We start from the raw sequence: 12,969 nt of genomic DNA, 5'->3' as shown, positions 1-12,969 counted from the left end.
ACCTGGATGCTCAGATCTCAGCTTCCCAATCAGCTAGGATTACAGGTGGGAGCCACCCGTGCTCAGTTACACTTGGTTCTTTTTGTTGTTCTGGTCCTGGGGCTCGAACACAGGGCTCTGTCCCTTTTGTGCTCAGGGCTACCATTCTTGCCATTTGAGCCACAGCTACATTTCCTTAGATCTCAGCCTCCTGAGTGGCAGGAACCACTAGCGCCTGGCTTAACTGGGTTCTTAAGAGGGATGTTGGGGGACCATGCCCCCTAGGAACAGTTGACCAGGGCAGAAGACATTTGGGGTTGTCAGGACTCTCCAGGCTAATGGTGTCTAGGAAGTGAAGGGGTTTGTACCCCTGCAATGCACAGAAGAGTCCCCCAAGAACCACTCATCCGGCCCAGGAAATTGGTGGCTCCCAGACTGAGCAGCCCTGGCCTACATCCTGTCCTGCAGCAGCCAAGCTCCAGCCCAGTCAGCGGTTCCTTTATCTGCACCGACCTCAGGAGCCAAGCGGAGCCCCGCAGAGCTCCAGAATGCCCTTCGAGCCCCTGAGGCTTGAGTGAGAGTGTGAATGCAAACAAACAGAATAATGGCACACCCCAGCTAAGGGCCCCGTGCAGGTCTGTGTCACTGAGTCTTTCAGCAGCTCTCTGAAAAGGCTCCTGTGATTTCTCTGCTTTTCTGAAGTGGCAATTAAGGCTGAGTGGGTAAGTCACACTTCGTGAGCTCATTGTGTGTGTGTGTGTGTGTGTGTGTGTGTGTGTGTGTGTGCACATGCTGGTCCTAGGGCTTGAACTAAGGGCCTGGGGCGCTGTCTCTTTGCTTTTTTGCTCAAGGCTAGTGCTCTTGTCACTTGAGCCACAGCTTCACTTCTGGCTTTTTTAGTGGCTACTTGAAGAGTCTCATGGACCTTTCCTGCTTGGGCTGGCTTTGAACCTTCATTCTCAGATCTCAGCCTGAGTAGCTCGGATTACAGGGAGTGGGGGGGGGGGGTGAGCCAATGCCCAGCCCAGGTCTTCTCCTTCCACCATGAGCTTTGATGTCCCCGGAACTTCTGACACTGTCCCCGTCACGCTGAGGAGTGCTGGGGTTTCGGGATGGGGGGTGGGTGGGTGTCTGCCCCCACCCCCATGCTGACCTCTGGGGCGCGAGGCTCAGAAGGCGGTGGCTGGTTGGTGGGTGTCTGTCTGACCTTAGGGCCCCGCCCCCATGCCAGCCCCGCTCCATCTTCAGATGGCCCCAGGCCGGCTGATTGAATTTTTATGGCCTTCCCAGAACTCCATTAGGCTCCCCGAGGTGCTTACGCCGTGGTTTCTTTGTGATTTGTGGCCAGAAAATTGCCCAGGGCTGAAGAAAGATTGGCGGGCCTGGGAAGGTTCCCCAATTCCTGGCATTCCCTTCGCCCCTCCCCCCGCCCCAGCCTTCTCTGCTCCTAAGCCCTCACTGCCCCGTCTGAAGGCTCGAGGTACCCAATTCAGAGGACCAGGAGGGAAGGGCAGGAGGGGAGGGCGGGCAGGAGGCGGGGCGGGGAGGGGGCCTCCGTGTACGTCCGGCCTGCACTGTGCACAGCTCTGCTCCTCCTGGGGCCACAAGTGAACACATCCTCCATCCTTTTCCATTTTGTTCCCCTCTCGGGGGACCGCCTGAAGGTGTCCATCCCGCCCAGAGGTTATAAACGGCAGTGCTCCCTCCTCCCCCCCCCCCCCCCGCCCAGGGCCTGAGGCTGGTGCTCCCTGTTCCTGAGGCAGTGCGGCGGGGTGCAGGGGCCACTGAATGCCTGTCAGTCAGGCTTTGTTCCGCTCTGAGCAGGGCTGCCGTCCAGGCTGGCATTCAGCCTGACTGCAGCGGGACCGGCGCTCCGTGCTCCCTGGGAGGGGGAGACAAGAAAGGCTGGCTCTGTGGGACACTGCCCAGCTCCAGGACCGTCTTTCTGTCCTTTAGACGCCAGGAGGATGTCCCCGGTCCACAGGGAGCCTCTGGATGGGATCCCCCACTCTGGGGGTCAAAGAGGCGAGGACAGGAGACTCAGGAAACACGGCTGGGGGCAGATGGGGACTTGGCAGAGGCTGACGGGCCCGGTGGGCATGTGGAGGCAGCTCTATGTCTCTGCCCGTGAGGATGGCCAGTGATTCAGTACTGCCCACCCAGCACCTTCCCACCTATCACCTTCCTACCTAATACCTTCTCACTTACACCTTCCCACTTAGTACCGTCCCACTCAGTCAGTACCTTCTTACTTAGTACCTTCCCACCTAACACCTTTTTACTTACACCTTCCCACTCAGTACCTTCCCACCCAGCACCTTCTTACTTAGTATCTCCACACCCCCCCCCACCCCAGCACCTTCCCTCTGAACCACAGGTGCTGGAGAATTTGTACAGGGTGGCCCTGAACTAGCGTTGTGCTTCTGGATTTTGCGTTCTCCCCTTCATGCCGAGCAGAGGTTGGGCCCTGGGCCCTCGGCACACCCCATCTATGCTGTCTGTTCTCACACAGGGTGGCCCCTCTTCCCAGAACATCCTCCGTCCATCCCCCCCCCATCTCGCCCACCCACCCTTTGTGACCCGTGCCCGCAGTTCCCTGCGCCACGCCACCTCCCCAGTCTCTGCCCCAGCGTGCTGCCCTCTGTGTTCCCTCACAGCCCTCCCTGGCTCGCGGAGCCCTGGCGTGCCAGGATGGACAGGGCATTTTCATCCTCTTGTCCAAGCCCTGCCCGGACCCTGGCCCTCGGTGGCGGGCTCGGTCCTGCCTCAGCTCTGCAGGATCAGACGCCAGTCTAGGCACTGGTGACTGCAGATCAGGATGCTAGGGGATGCCCTGAAGTGTGTGTGTACGTGTGTGTGTGCGTACGTGTGCCCGCCGGTGTGTGCTGGAGCCAGGGTAGGGAGGAGGAGACCGCATGGGCGTCCCCCCCCTCCCTTCAAGCCTGTCAGCTCTTGGCACAGCCCAACCACCAAGATGCCAGCCTGGCAGAGAGCCCCTCAGGAAACGTGGGCTGCCACAGAAGCCGTGCCAAGGATCCCCAGGGACGCGATGACAGGCTCCCATCCATCCCTGTCACTCTGGGAGCCAGGTGGAGGCTGTGTCACCCAAGCCAGAAGGGGAGGCAGGAGCTCCCCACCCCGCCCGCCCCAGACGGCTCTGCCTGGAGCACACTCACAAAGCTGGGGACAGGCCAAGCCCAGAGCCGGCCTGACCAGGAGTGGGGGACAGACCTCAGGAGCGTCGACCACCCAGGGACAGTCATCTCCACACCAGTCCAACAGAACCAAACTAAGTCATCCTAAGCCAGGCTCCGGGGGCTCATCTACCAAAGAGGCTGAGGTCTGAGGATCGGGGCTCCAAGCCAGCGAGGGCAGGAGACGGTGAGACTCTTCATCTTCACTTAGCCACCCCAAAATGCTGGAAGTGGAACTGTGGCTCAAGTAGTCAGAGCACTGGCCTTGGGCTGAAAACCCCCAGTGAGAGGCAGAGGCCCCGAGTTCAAGGCCCAGTCCTGGGACACATAGGCACACACTCACACCATCCTACGAACAGAATTATACCACTTGAGCTCACCTCCACTTCCCTCCAGTTTTCAAACAAGGACGTTGAGGCTGGGTGATGGCAAGCCACAGGGTGCGGGCTGCACTGGGGATACGGGATTCAGTCCCTGTCTCCAAGGCCAGTCAATGCTCAGAGCTCCGCCCCCCTTCCCTAGAGAGCAATTGGGGCGGGGCATATGCAAATGAGACAACTAATCACTCCTAGAGCCCCTCCCCACTAGAAGCCCGGCCTCTGGGGCTGACCAGCTAGGCCTGCCTGGAAGACAACTGTGGAGTTTGGCCTCCTGGCTCCCCAGGGCGGCTGGAAGACCAGATTTTTGCCACGCTGTATGGCTCCAATGGCTCACGCCTGTCATTCTAGCTACTCAGGAGGCTGAGATCTGGAGGATCACAGCATGAAGCCAGCTTGGGCAAAGAAGTCCCAGGGACTATCTTCAAATTAACCAGCAAAAAGCTGGGATGGAGGCTTGGCTCAAGCTCACCAAGCGAGCCTAGTGGCACCAGTTTTTGTTTTGTTTTGTTTTTCAGGGGTGGGGACTGACGCTCAATTAAGTACTTGCCTACCATGCCCTAGAGATCCTGGGTTCCACCTCCAGCACCCACAAAACAACATTTTTTGTATGTGTGTGCCGGGCCTGGGGCTTGAACTTGGGGCCTTGATGCTGTCCTTTGGCTTTTTTCACTGAAGGCTAGCTAGCACTGTACCAGCTGAGCCCCACACAGCTCCACCTCTGGCTTTTTGGTGGTTAATTGGACATGAGAGTCTCACGGATTTTCCTGCCCAGGGCGGCTTTGAACCTCAATCCTCAGATCTCAGCCACCTGAGTAGCTAGGAATTTTGTAGACTTGAGCATCCCGCGAAGCCAGCTAGAGGCTCAGCTCATCACCGGAGTGATGGGCACCCATCCAGTCACTGGCAAATATCCAGGAGGGCAGGAAGTGGCCCCTTCCTTTTCCCTTTGTTGATTCCTTTAAGGCAAGCACCATTATAGAGGGGGGTTGGCAGGGCACAGTGCAGACTCTAGGCAGAGAGGCTGAAAATGCAAGGCTTACAGTTGCATCTGCATAAATTAGTGCCAACTTCTTTGGAAAAGGAATTATGGGGGTGCTACACAGCTCATGAAATACATTTTACTGGCTATACGCGAAGTATTGGGATTGTGGGCTTGATTTAATTTGAGAAAACATGGCTACTGCCCCACAGGCTTTTGGGGAGTGGGGGTGGGGACCAAGGATGTATCTTAGAGGTAGAGCGCCTGCCTGGCATGTGCACGGGCCCTGGGTTCCTGCCCAGCACTGCCAACAAAGAACAAAACAAAAACCCTCTGTGGGGGGGGGGGCAGGGAGGAGGTGGGGTAGCGGAGAGCGAGCCCTGGACTCTGGGTCAGGTGCATGGTCCCACAGGCTGCGTATGCCAAGGAGCCTGGTAACAAGACTCCTCCATCTGTCTATCCAACTGCCAGCCACAGGTGGGGAGAGGTGACAGACTCCGTCCCTTGGGGTCTGCAGGTGCCCCCGAGGGCTAGGGACATGTGTGTGCCAGCCTGATCTCCAGGGGCATTGTGTGAAGGCTGGCAAAGCCAGGTCCAGCCAGCGCTCTGGTTCCCGGCTCCCGGAGGAGGCCTGCGGGCTCTGTGCCCAGCTTGCCAACTGTGGCTGATCGGTGAGCACGAGGGAGGCCCTTACAGACTAGACTGCGGGCATGGGCACGAGGGGGCTGGCACAGGGCCTCTTTGAGGGGTACTGCCATCTCTCAGGAGCTCCTCACTAGAGGAGCAAGCGTGCCGGATGGGGAGGAGGAGGGGAAGATCTGGAGGCCTTGGCTCTGCTCCCCATAAAAACAGAAGCCCTCTGAGGCTTTTAAGGAACCTGAAGTCCAGTGCTTGTGGCTGAGGGTGTGCGTGCACACTTGCACACACGTGCATGTGCACACACTAGCACCGAGGCTTGAATTCAAGGCCTCACACTCTTGCTTAGCTCTTTTGCTCAAGGCTGGTTCTCTATCACTTGAGCCATACCTCCCCTTCCGGCTTTGTGCTGGTTAATTAGATGGAGCGAAGAGTCTCAGCGATTTCTCTGCACAAGCTGGCTTCAAATCAGGATCTGCCGATCTCAACCTCCTGAACAGCTGAGATTTCAGGCAGGAGCCATCAGTGCCCGCATGGGTTTCAATCATTTTGTCTGGGTCAGCCTCACACTGTGGTCCTCCCGATCTCTGCCTCCCAACTAGCTAGGGTCATAGGTGTGAGTCACAGGACTAAGAAAAAAAGCAGAGGCACAGACATAACCCTTATTAAGGATTGAAAGATAGGCCGCCCAAACCTGTTAAATTAGCCATGGATGAGCCCCACTGAGCACAGTAAGAGGAGCTGTGTGACTTAAGCAAGTCTCTTAACCTCTCTGATGTTAAGATGTGGGGGAAATGCAACGAGTAAGGCGAATGGCGGCTGTTACTACGAGATAAGGAAAGAGAGGAATGAGGGGCTCGCTCGGGCCAGGGTGGGGCAGGGCTCAGGAGGCTTCTGGAATCCTTTGTGGCTGCTTGTGTAGGGGTGGGCGCAGGTGGCCACGTCCTCTGTGTCAAGTAGGGTGATCGATGGCCGCTGGACAGCCCTTGACCAGCCTGGAGGGGGCCATTGTCTTAGCAAATGAGATTTCCCTTCCCTGCAGGGGTGGCTCCATCTGCTTTAATTGTGTCCAACAGCAGCATGGGCTCCCCCCCACCCCCAAAGCTCACACCTCAGACCTGCCAGGGGGTGTGGGGGTTCCTTAGAGGCCTTGCTGGCCAGGGGCTTCCTGCTCGGCCTTCCCTCACACACACCCCGCCTTAAGCTTGGCTCTTAGCTTCTGCCTGGTTACAGATCCTCACCACCCCTCCTCTCCAAAGCAGTTTGTGTGGGGATAGAGCAACCCCCCCTCCCCCCACGATCTCCCAAACTTCGTTATCTTGGTGCCCAGACAATTTAGCATCATTTGTCATTTGCTCAGATCTGTCACTTAATCTTCAAGTGACAAAACGCCTTCTGTGGGGTTCTGGCAGAGGCCGGTGAGCTGGCGAGACCCAGGTGTGAATCCTGCCTCCGAGCTGAACAAGCCATGTGACCCTGGGCAAGGGAATTAACCTCTCTGGGCTTTTGTTAGACATCAGAACAATTTCTTTAGGGATCAGCTGTTGGACATCTCCTATTCTAGGCTTAGAGATTTGTATGTTATTATCTTGTTCCGTTCTTTGCACTGGGTAATATTTTTTAGACAATAACAACAATGGCTACATAGAATTATCAGGACAAATATTTGAGGGACCAGCCCAAGGTGGCACAATAGATCAAGTGGTAGAGGTGGGATTTGAACCCATATCCCCATGTCTCTTTTGTGTCTGACCATTTCTCCTGCCTCCACTCAGTAAGCACTACCAGTGTAGTTGCTGGGGTTCTTGGAGACCAGGAACATGTGCCTAACCCAGAGCCTGAGAATGACACACAAACCCACAGGTCCTACAATGTCCCCATCCTACCTGCTCTGGGTCCCAGCAGAGCCTCCTCATAACCCCTCCCCCCTTCCCCCTTGAGGACATGCATTAGGTGGCAATACCAGGCCATGCTATTGGGGTGTGGTACGTGGTCTAAGCTGGGACCCAGGGGGCAGGGCCATTAGCCACCTTCTGTCTACATGGCGGGAGAGGGAGTCCAGGTTCCCCTCTATCACCCACTCAGAGGAAAAGGCTGGGTTTGGACAAGCGGAGGGGGCCGGGAACACCAAGACAGGCAAGAGCCTGGTGCCTGTGGCTCAGGGATGTAATCCATCCTAGCTACACGGGAGGCGGAGGCCTGAGGAAAAGCCAGTCTGTGAGACTCTTATCTCCAATGAAGCAGCAAAGAGCTGGAAGTGGAGCTGTGACTCAGGGTGGCAGAGCCTCAAGCCTTGAGCAAAAAAGAAAAATGCTAGAGGGAGAGCTCTGAGCACCCGAGTTCAATCCAATATCCCTGCAGCAAAACTAAACAAATGAGTAAGAGCAAATTCACCTGGCTGAGTATCACCTCTAAAATAACAACTAAATCCATAAAGAAGAGGCAGGTCTGAGCAGAACAGGGGATGCTCGGATGACTTGCCCCAGCCGTCTGCTGGGGCCTCTGGCTGAAGGAAGCTCCTGTTCTCCTAGGAGGCAGGGAGGTCGGGGGTCACATTATGGCTCCGTGGCCCTCTGGGTGGAGCCAGGTCTAGGAGGCACAGCTGTTGAGCCAGCTGCTGCCCGGTGAGCCCCTTCTTGCCTAGTCTGTTTCCTCACCAGGCACAGCGGTGAGTTTCACTTTGCAGTGCAATGCCCGGCGCCAGGAGAGCTGGGACGTTCAGCACCTGCTCCGCCTTTGGCATGCCTCGCTAGAGTGCCTGACCCTGGGGGCCCTGGACCCAGCTCTGCCCCGGCCTGGCCAGCAGGACCAGGCAGAACCCAGGAAGGAGCTGTGGCTTGCCATTTCCCATTCATTCCTGCCCTCTGGATCGAATGTGCACGGAGCATCTGCTCTACGCCGGCCAGGGAAGACACCTCAGAAGAGGGAAGAGCTCTGGCAAAGACACACAGAAGTGAGAGGGCCCAGCCAGGATCTGGAAACCTGGGATGCAGATGGGGGGGGCTAGTGAGGGGCTGGAGGGGGGCAGCAGAGGTGTTGGGAGCTGTGAGTGAGTTCGTGTTGGGAGGGAGGGTGGACTGAATGGGGGAAGGGAGGGCAAAGAAGATGCTATGATCTCCACGTGGTGACGCTCCCAGAGGGCGGCAGGAACTGCTGAGCTGGCTTCCCAGGAAGGCTGCTGCCTGAGAAAGGGGGGTGTGTGGGAGCAGGGCCCAGTTCAGCCAAGCCCACCCGACCTGTCTACTGGGCAACATGCTGGGCAGAAGCCTGGATGGAACAGAATGGGGGGAAGCGTGGCCCCATTCCTGCCTCTTTAAAGGCAAAGCTCCTGGCCAATGCTTTTCGGCTGGCTGTGGCTGAAACAAAAACTCAGCCAGGGCAGCCAGGACCCCCGCCAGCTGAGGGACGCCCCCTCCCGAAGCGAAGCGGCCTTCAGCAAGCCACTCACTCTACATCACCGCCAGACATCTAGGGCGGGTGATCCACCATCAGGGGGTTCGTGGGTGAGGCTACAGGTATGGACCCAACCAAGACAAGGCCCAGGAGAAAAGGGAAATCACTTGGGGGCCAGCACCATTTAAAAAGAAGAAGAAGGAAAGAAAGGAATCGTGCAGGATAAGAGGTTCCGAAGTGAGCGGTACCCATGCCTCCTGACAGAGGGCCAGCAAAGCATCTGCCCTGACCACAGTCCAAAAGCAGGGCTCCCTTCCACCTGGCTTGAAAACTGACTTTAGGATGTGCAGAGAGGGGGAGCCATGGCGGGGAAGGGGGGCTGCTTGGGTCCTGCATGTGCAGGAGGGAGTGGTGGGACTGGTGTAATGGGGGAGGGGAGGGTGCCCAGGTCGAAACCTAGAATTGATGATGCTTTCTGTGGTGCTCCTGTCCCCGCCTGGCCTTCCTCCCCCTTGGCACCACCCCTGTAGGCAGGCGTTGATCCCCCTTTGCCACGGAGGCACAAGGCTCCTGAGAGATGCCTTCCTTTGTCAAGGATCTCCCCAAGAACCCCAGGCTGCCGGCACCCAGAAGGATGGAGAAAAAACGAGCAGCCAACCCAGGCCGGGAGGTGGGCCGCGTGGAGGGGCTGCAGAGGGCCAGGGCGGCCGCCCGGGGAAGTGAAGGCCGAGGAGACACCCAGCAGAGGTCGCCGAGGGAAACTTGGCGGGAAACCCAGGCGCTGTCCCGTCTCAAAGCTCTGTTCCTACGGGAGACAGGCCCCTGGGTGCCGAGGAGAAGGGCGGCCTTGGGCAGGAAGGGGACCGCGTCTGCTCCGAGGAAGAAGCCCAGTGCTGTCGAGGGGGACTGGGGTGGGGAAAGCGGGGGGCGCACCGGCGCTGCCCGAACACCCCGGGCCCCAGGCGGCGTCGAGGGGACCGAGCAGTTCTCTGGCTAGCGCTAGCCCGGGCTCGGGGAGGGGGGGTGTGGGTCTTCCGACGAGGGTTGCCTGGGACCCGGGGCCTGAGAGACCACCCAGAGATCCAGAGACCGAGGGACAAAGAGATAGCAGGTCCCAAAGGGAGAAAGAAGGCTGCGGAGCCGAGCGGGCGACGGCGGGGGCCTGGAGAGGTGGCCAGGGCGCGCGCGAGGTGTCGGCGTGGGAAAGTGCGTGGCCAGGGGGAAGGGTGGGGACGCGCGGGGGCCGGGAGCGGAGGCTCGATCCGAGGGGACGCGCGGGGGCCGGGAGCGGAGGCCCGATCGGAAGAGACGCGCGGCGAGGGCGGGAAGCAGGGAAGCGACGGTGCCCGGACTGGCGGACCGAGCGCGGGTACGAGGGCGGGGGAGGGAGTCGCCTCTCCCTCGGGCGGCAGGTAGCCCACCTTTGTCCCCGCGCCGCCCAGGGAGGCGAGAGGGCGGGGCCGGGGCCGGGGCCGGGCCTTACCTGGGTGGCCGGCGGGGCCGGCACCGGACGCCTGCGGGAGCGGAGCGGACTGGGTGCGGAGAAGTGCGCGGGTGGCGGGCGGCTGCGCCCAGGCTGAGCGGGACGGGTCGGAGGGAGCGGGCGGGGAGGAGGAGCACGCGGGGAGGAAGGGGCGCACGGAGAGGAGGGGGCTCACGGGGAGGGAGGGGCGCGCGGGGCGGGGGGGGGCGCGCGGGGAGCAGTGGGCGCGCGGGGCGGGGGTCGGAGGAGGGGCACGGGACCGCGGGCTGCTCGGTCCCCCGCCCCGAGGCGGCCCGGGCCGGGTCCCCGCGCGCTCCCGGGCCAGCGCGCCCTCGCCAGCTGCGCTCCGCGTTCGGGGCCCGCTCCCCCGAGGCCGCGCCTCGCCGCCCGGGCGCGGGGCAGACAAAGGAGGCAGACAAAGGCGGGCGCAGCCCGGCGGCCCGGCGGGCTCGGGTCGAGGCGGGCCGCTGCTCCCGGGGCGGCGGGGCCCCGGCGCGCGCGGGACCGGAGGGGCCCCGGCAGCGGTGCCGCGTCCGAAGCGGCCCAGCGGGGAGCGGGCGGGCGGGCGGTCCCGCGCCGCGGCGGGCGTGTCGGGCGGACCCCCAACAATGGCTCAAGTCCGCGCGCTCAGCGGCGGCCGCGGCCGGTCGAGGAGGGGGCGGTGGGGCTGCTCCCCAAAAGGATTATTCCGCCTGGACTGTCAAAGCGGACGGGAGAATCGCCCGGGGCGGGGAGAGGGGGAGGGCGGGGACGAGGGAGGGGACGCGCGGAGGCCGGGCCGGGGGACGCCTTTGTAGTCCCGGAAAGGGCGCGGGGCAGGAGGTCGGGGCGGTTCGGACAAGTCGCTCTCTTTCGGGGTACTCGAGATCTTTAAAACGGTACCACCTCACCTGGGCACCGGCTGCGCACCTGTGAGCGAGCGAGGGAGCCAGAGAGAGAGAGAGAGAGAGAGACAGACAGACAGACACACACACAGAGAGAAAGAGAGAGACAGAGAGAGAGAGAGACAGAGAGACAAGAGAGACAGAGAAAGACAGACAGAGAGAGAGAGAGAGAGAGAGAGAGAGAGAGAGAGAGAGAGAGAGAGAGAGAGAGAGAGAGATCCCAACACACACACCTCAGCATACACACACACTCGGGGCTGCGTCCCTCCGCGCCCCGTCCGGCCAGCCAGCCCTGAGCAGGACAAAGCCAACCACCCGCGTTGGGGGCGGCTCGTCATCCATCACCACGAGGACCCCAGGAGTCCAGGAATGCCGGGCTATGGGTCCCACGGCCCCCATAACTCGTCTGGGGTCACAGGGCCACGGGCACCGCGAAGATCAAAGAGTGGGGGGGGGGTTGGCGAGAGTCGGGGAGGCGGCCTGGCACGTGGGGGGCGGGCGCGCCGGCGCCGGGCGCCCGGGGCTCCATCCGTTTCCACGGCTTTTCTTTCTTTCTGCAGAGTGTGACGAATGCTCGCTCCGAGCTCGCTCGGAACCGCGCTGCGCAGCCGGGCTGGGGCCGGGGCCGGGGATGGGGCTCTCGCCAGGTGCTGTCCTGGGACCTCGGAGCTGGTTCTCGGGATTTCCGGATCAAGCACAGTCCTTTGCAAGAAGACAATGTTCTTAGCACCTTAGGGTCCGGCCCTTAGAAAAGGGTCCCCCCAAACTAGCTGGCACTGTGGTTGTCAGACCCTGGGCAGGACAGGCACCTGGGCTGTTTTCCCAATGGAAGCTTCGCATCTTCACCCTACTGTGTTGAACACCTACTATGTGCTGGCCAGCAGCAGGGTAAGCAAAGTGCGTAGAGACCTCTTCTCTATGGAGCTTGCCTTCCACTGCTGGAGAAAGAAGATACGACATATTAACAAAGTAGCAAAATATAACAAAATAAGGGTTGTGTAGGGGAGAAAGCATGCCCGGCAAGATGGATGCTTTTAAGGAAGACCTCTTCCAGGAGGCATGATGTTGTTTTTTGCACACACAATGAGGTAATGAGTCTTGTGGCTGTAGGGAGAGGGATCTTGCTATTAGAAGGAAAAGCCTAGCGCAAAGGTCATGAGACAGGAGAGCCCTTGATGCTGTGAGGAGGGAACAGATCAGAAATTCAGAGGGGGAGCTGGCCTGGCATCCTGTGAGCTTGTAAAGATCAATGTTGGAGCCACACCTCCACTTGTAGTTTTTGCTGGTCAGTTGGAGATTTTTTTTTTTTAATCTCAGTTTTGTCTGCCTGGCTAGCTTCTGTGATGCTCAGATCTCTGCCTCCTGGGTAGCTAGAATTATATAAGCATGAGCCCCCAGTGGCCAGCTGGGACACATGATCTTGGATGACTATGTGGTCTGTCCACTTAAGGGGGTGAGGCATCAATATATGCCATGATTTGGATGACCCTGGAAACCTCATGCCAAGTGACGCTGACCAGACATAAGAGGCCACAAGTTGCAAGGTTCTGTTACGTGACAGGTTCAGAACTGGCAAGAGCACAGAGATAGAATGGACGGGTGGTGGCCAGAGTCTGGGGGGAGAGGAGAGCTCATGAGTGGAGGGGGCTCTCTTTGTAGAGTTATAAGAATGCCATGGCTGGGAATATGGCCTAGTGGCAAGCGTGCTTGCCTTGTATACGTGAAGCCTTGGGTTCGATTTCACAGCACCACATATATAGAAAACGGCCAGAAGTGGCGCTGTGGCTCAAGTGGCAGAGTGCTAGCCTTGAGCAAAAAGAAGCCAGGGACAGTGCTCAGGCCCTGAGTTCAAGCCCCAGGACCGGCAAAAAAAAAAAGAATGGAATGTACACATTACCTGAATTATGAAATTGTAACCCCTCTCTCTGTACACATTTTAATAATAGTAAAATTATGTACATATAAAAAAAGAATGTCGTGGAAGTTGGGAGGCTGATGGCTCACATCTCTGTAATCCTAGCTACTCAGGATTTGCTTTTGA

The sequence above is a fragment of the Perognathus longimembris genome, chromosome 7, assembly GCF_023159225.1.
Source record: "Perognathus longimembris pacificus isolate PPM17 chromosome 7, ASM2315922v1, whole genome shotgun sequence".
Lineage (NCBI taxonomy): Eukaryota > Metazoa > Chordata > Mammalia > Rodentia > Heteromyidae > Perognathus > Perognathus longimembris.
This window is presented reverse-complemented; position numbering follows the sequence as displayed.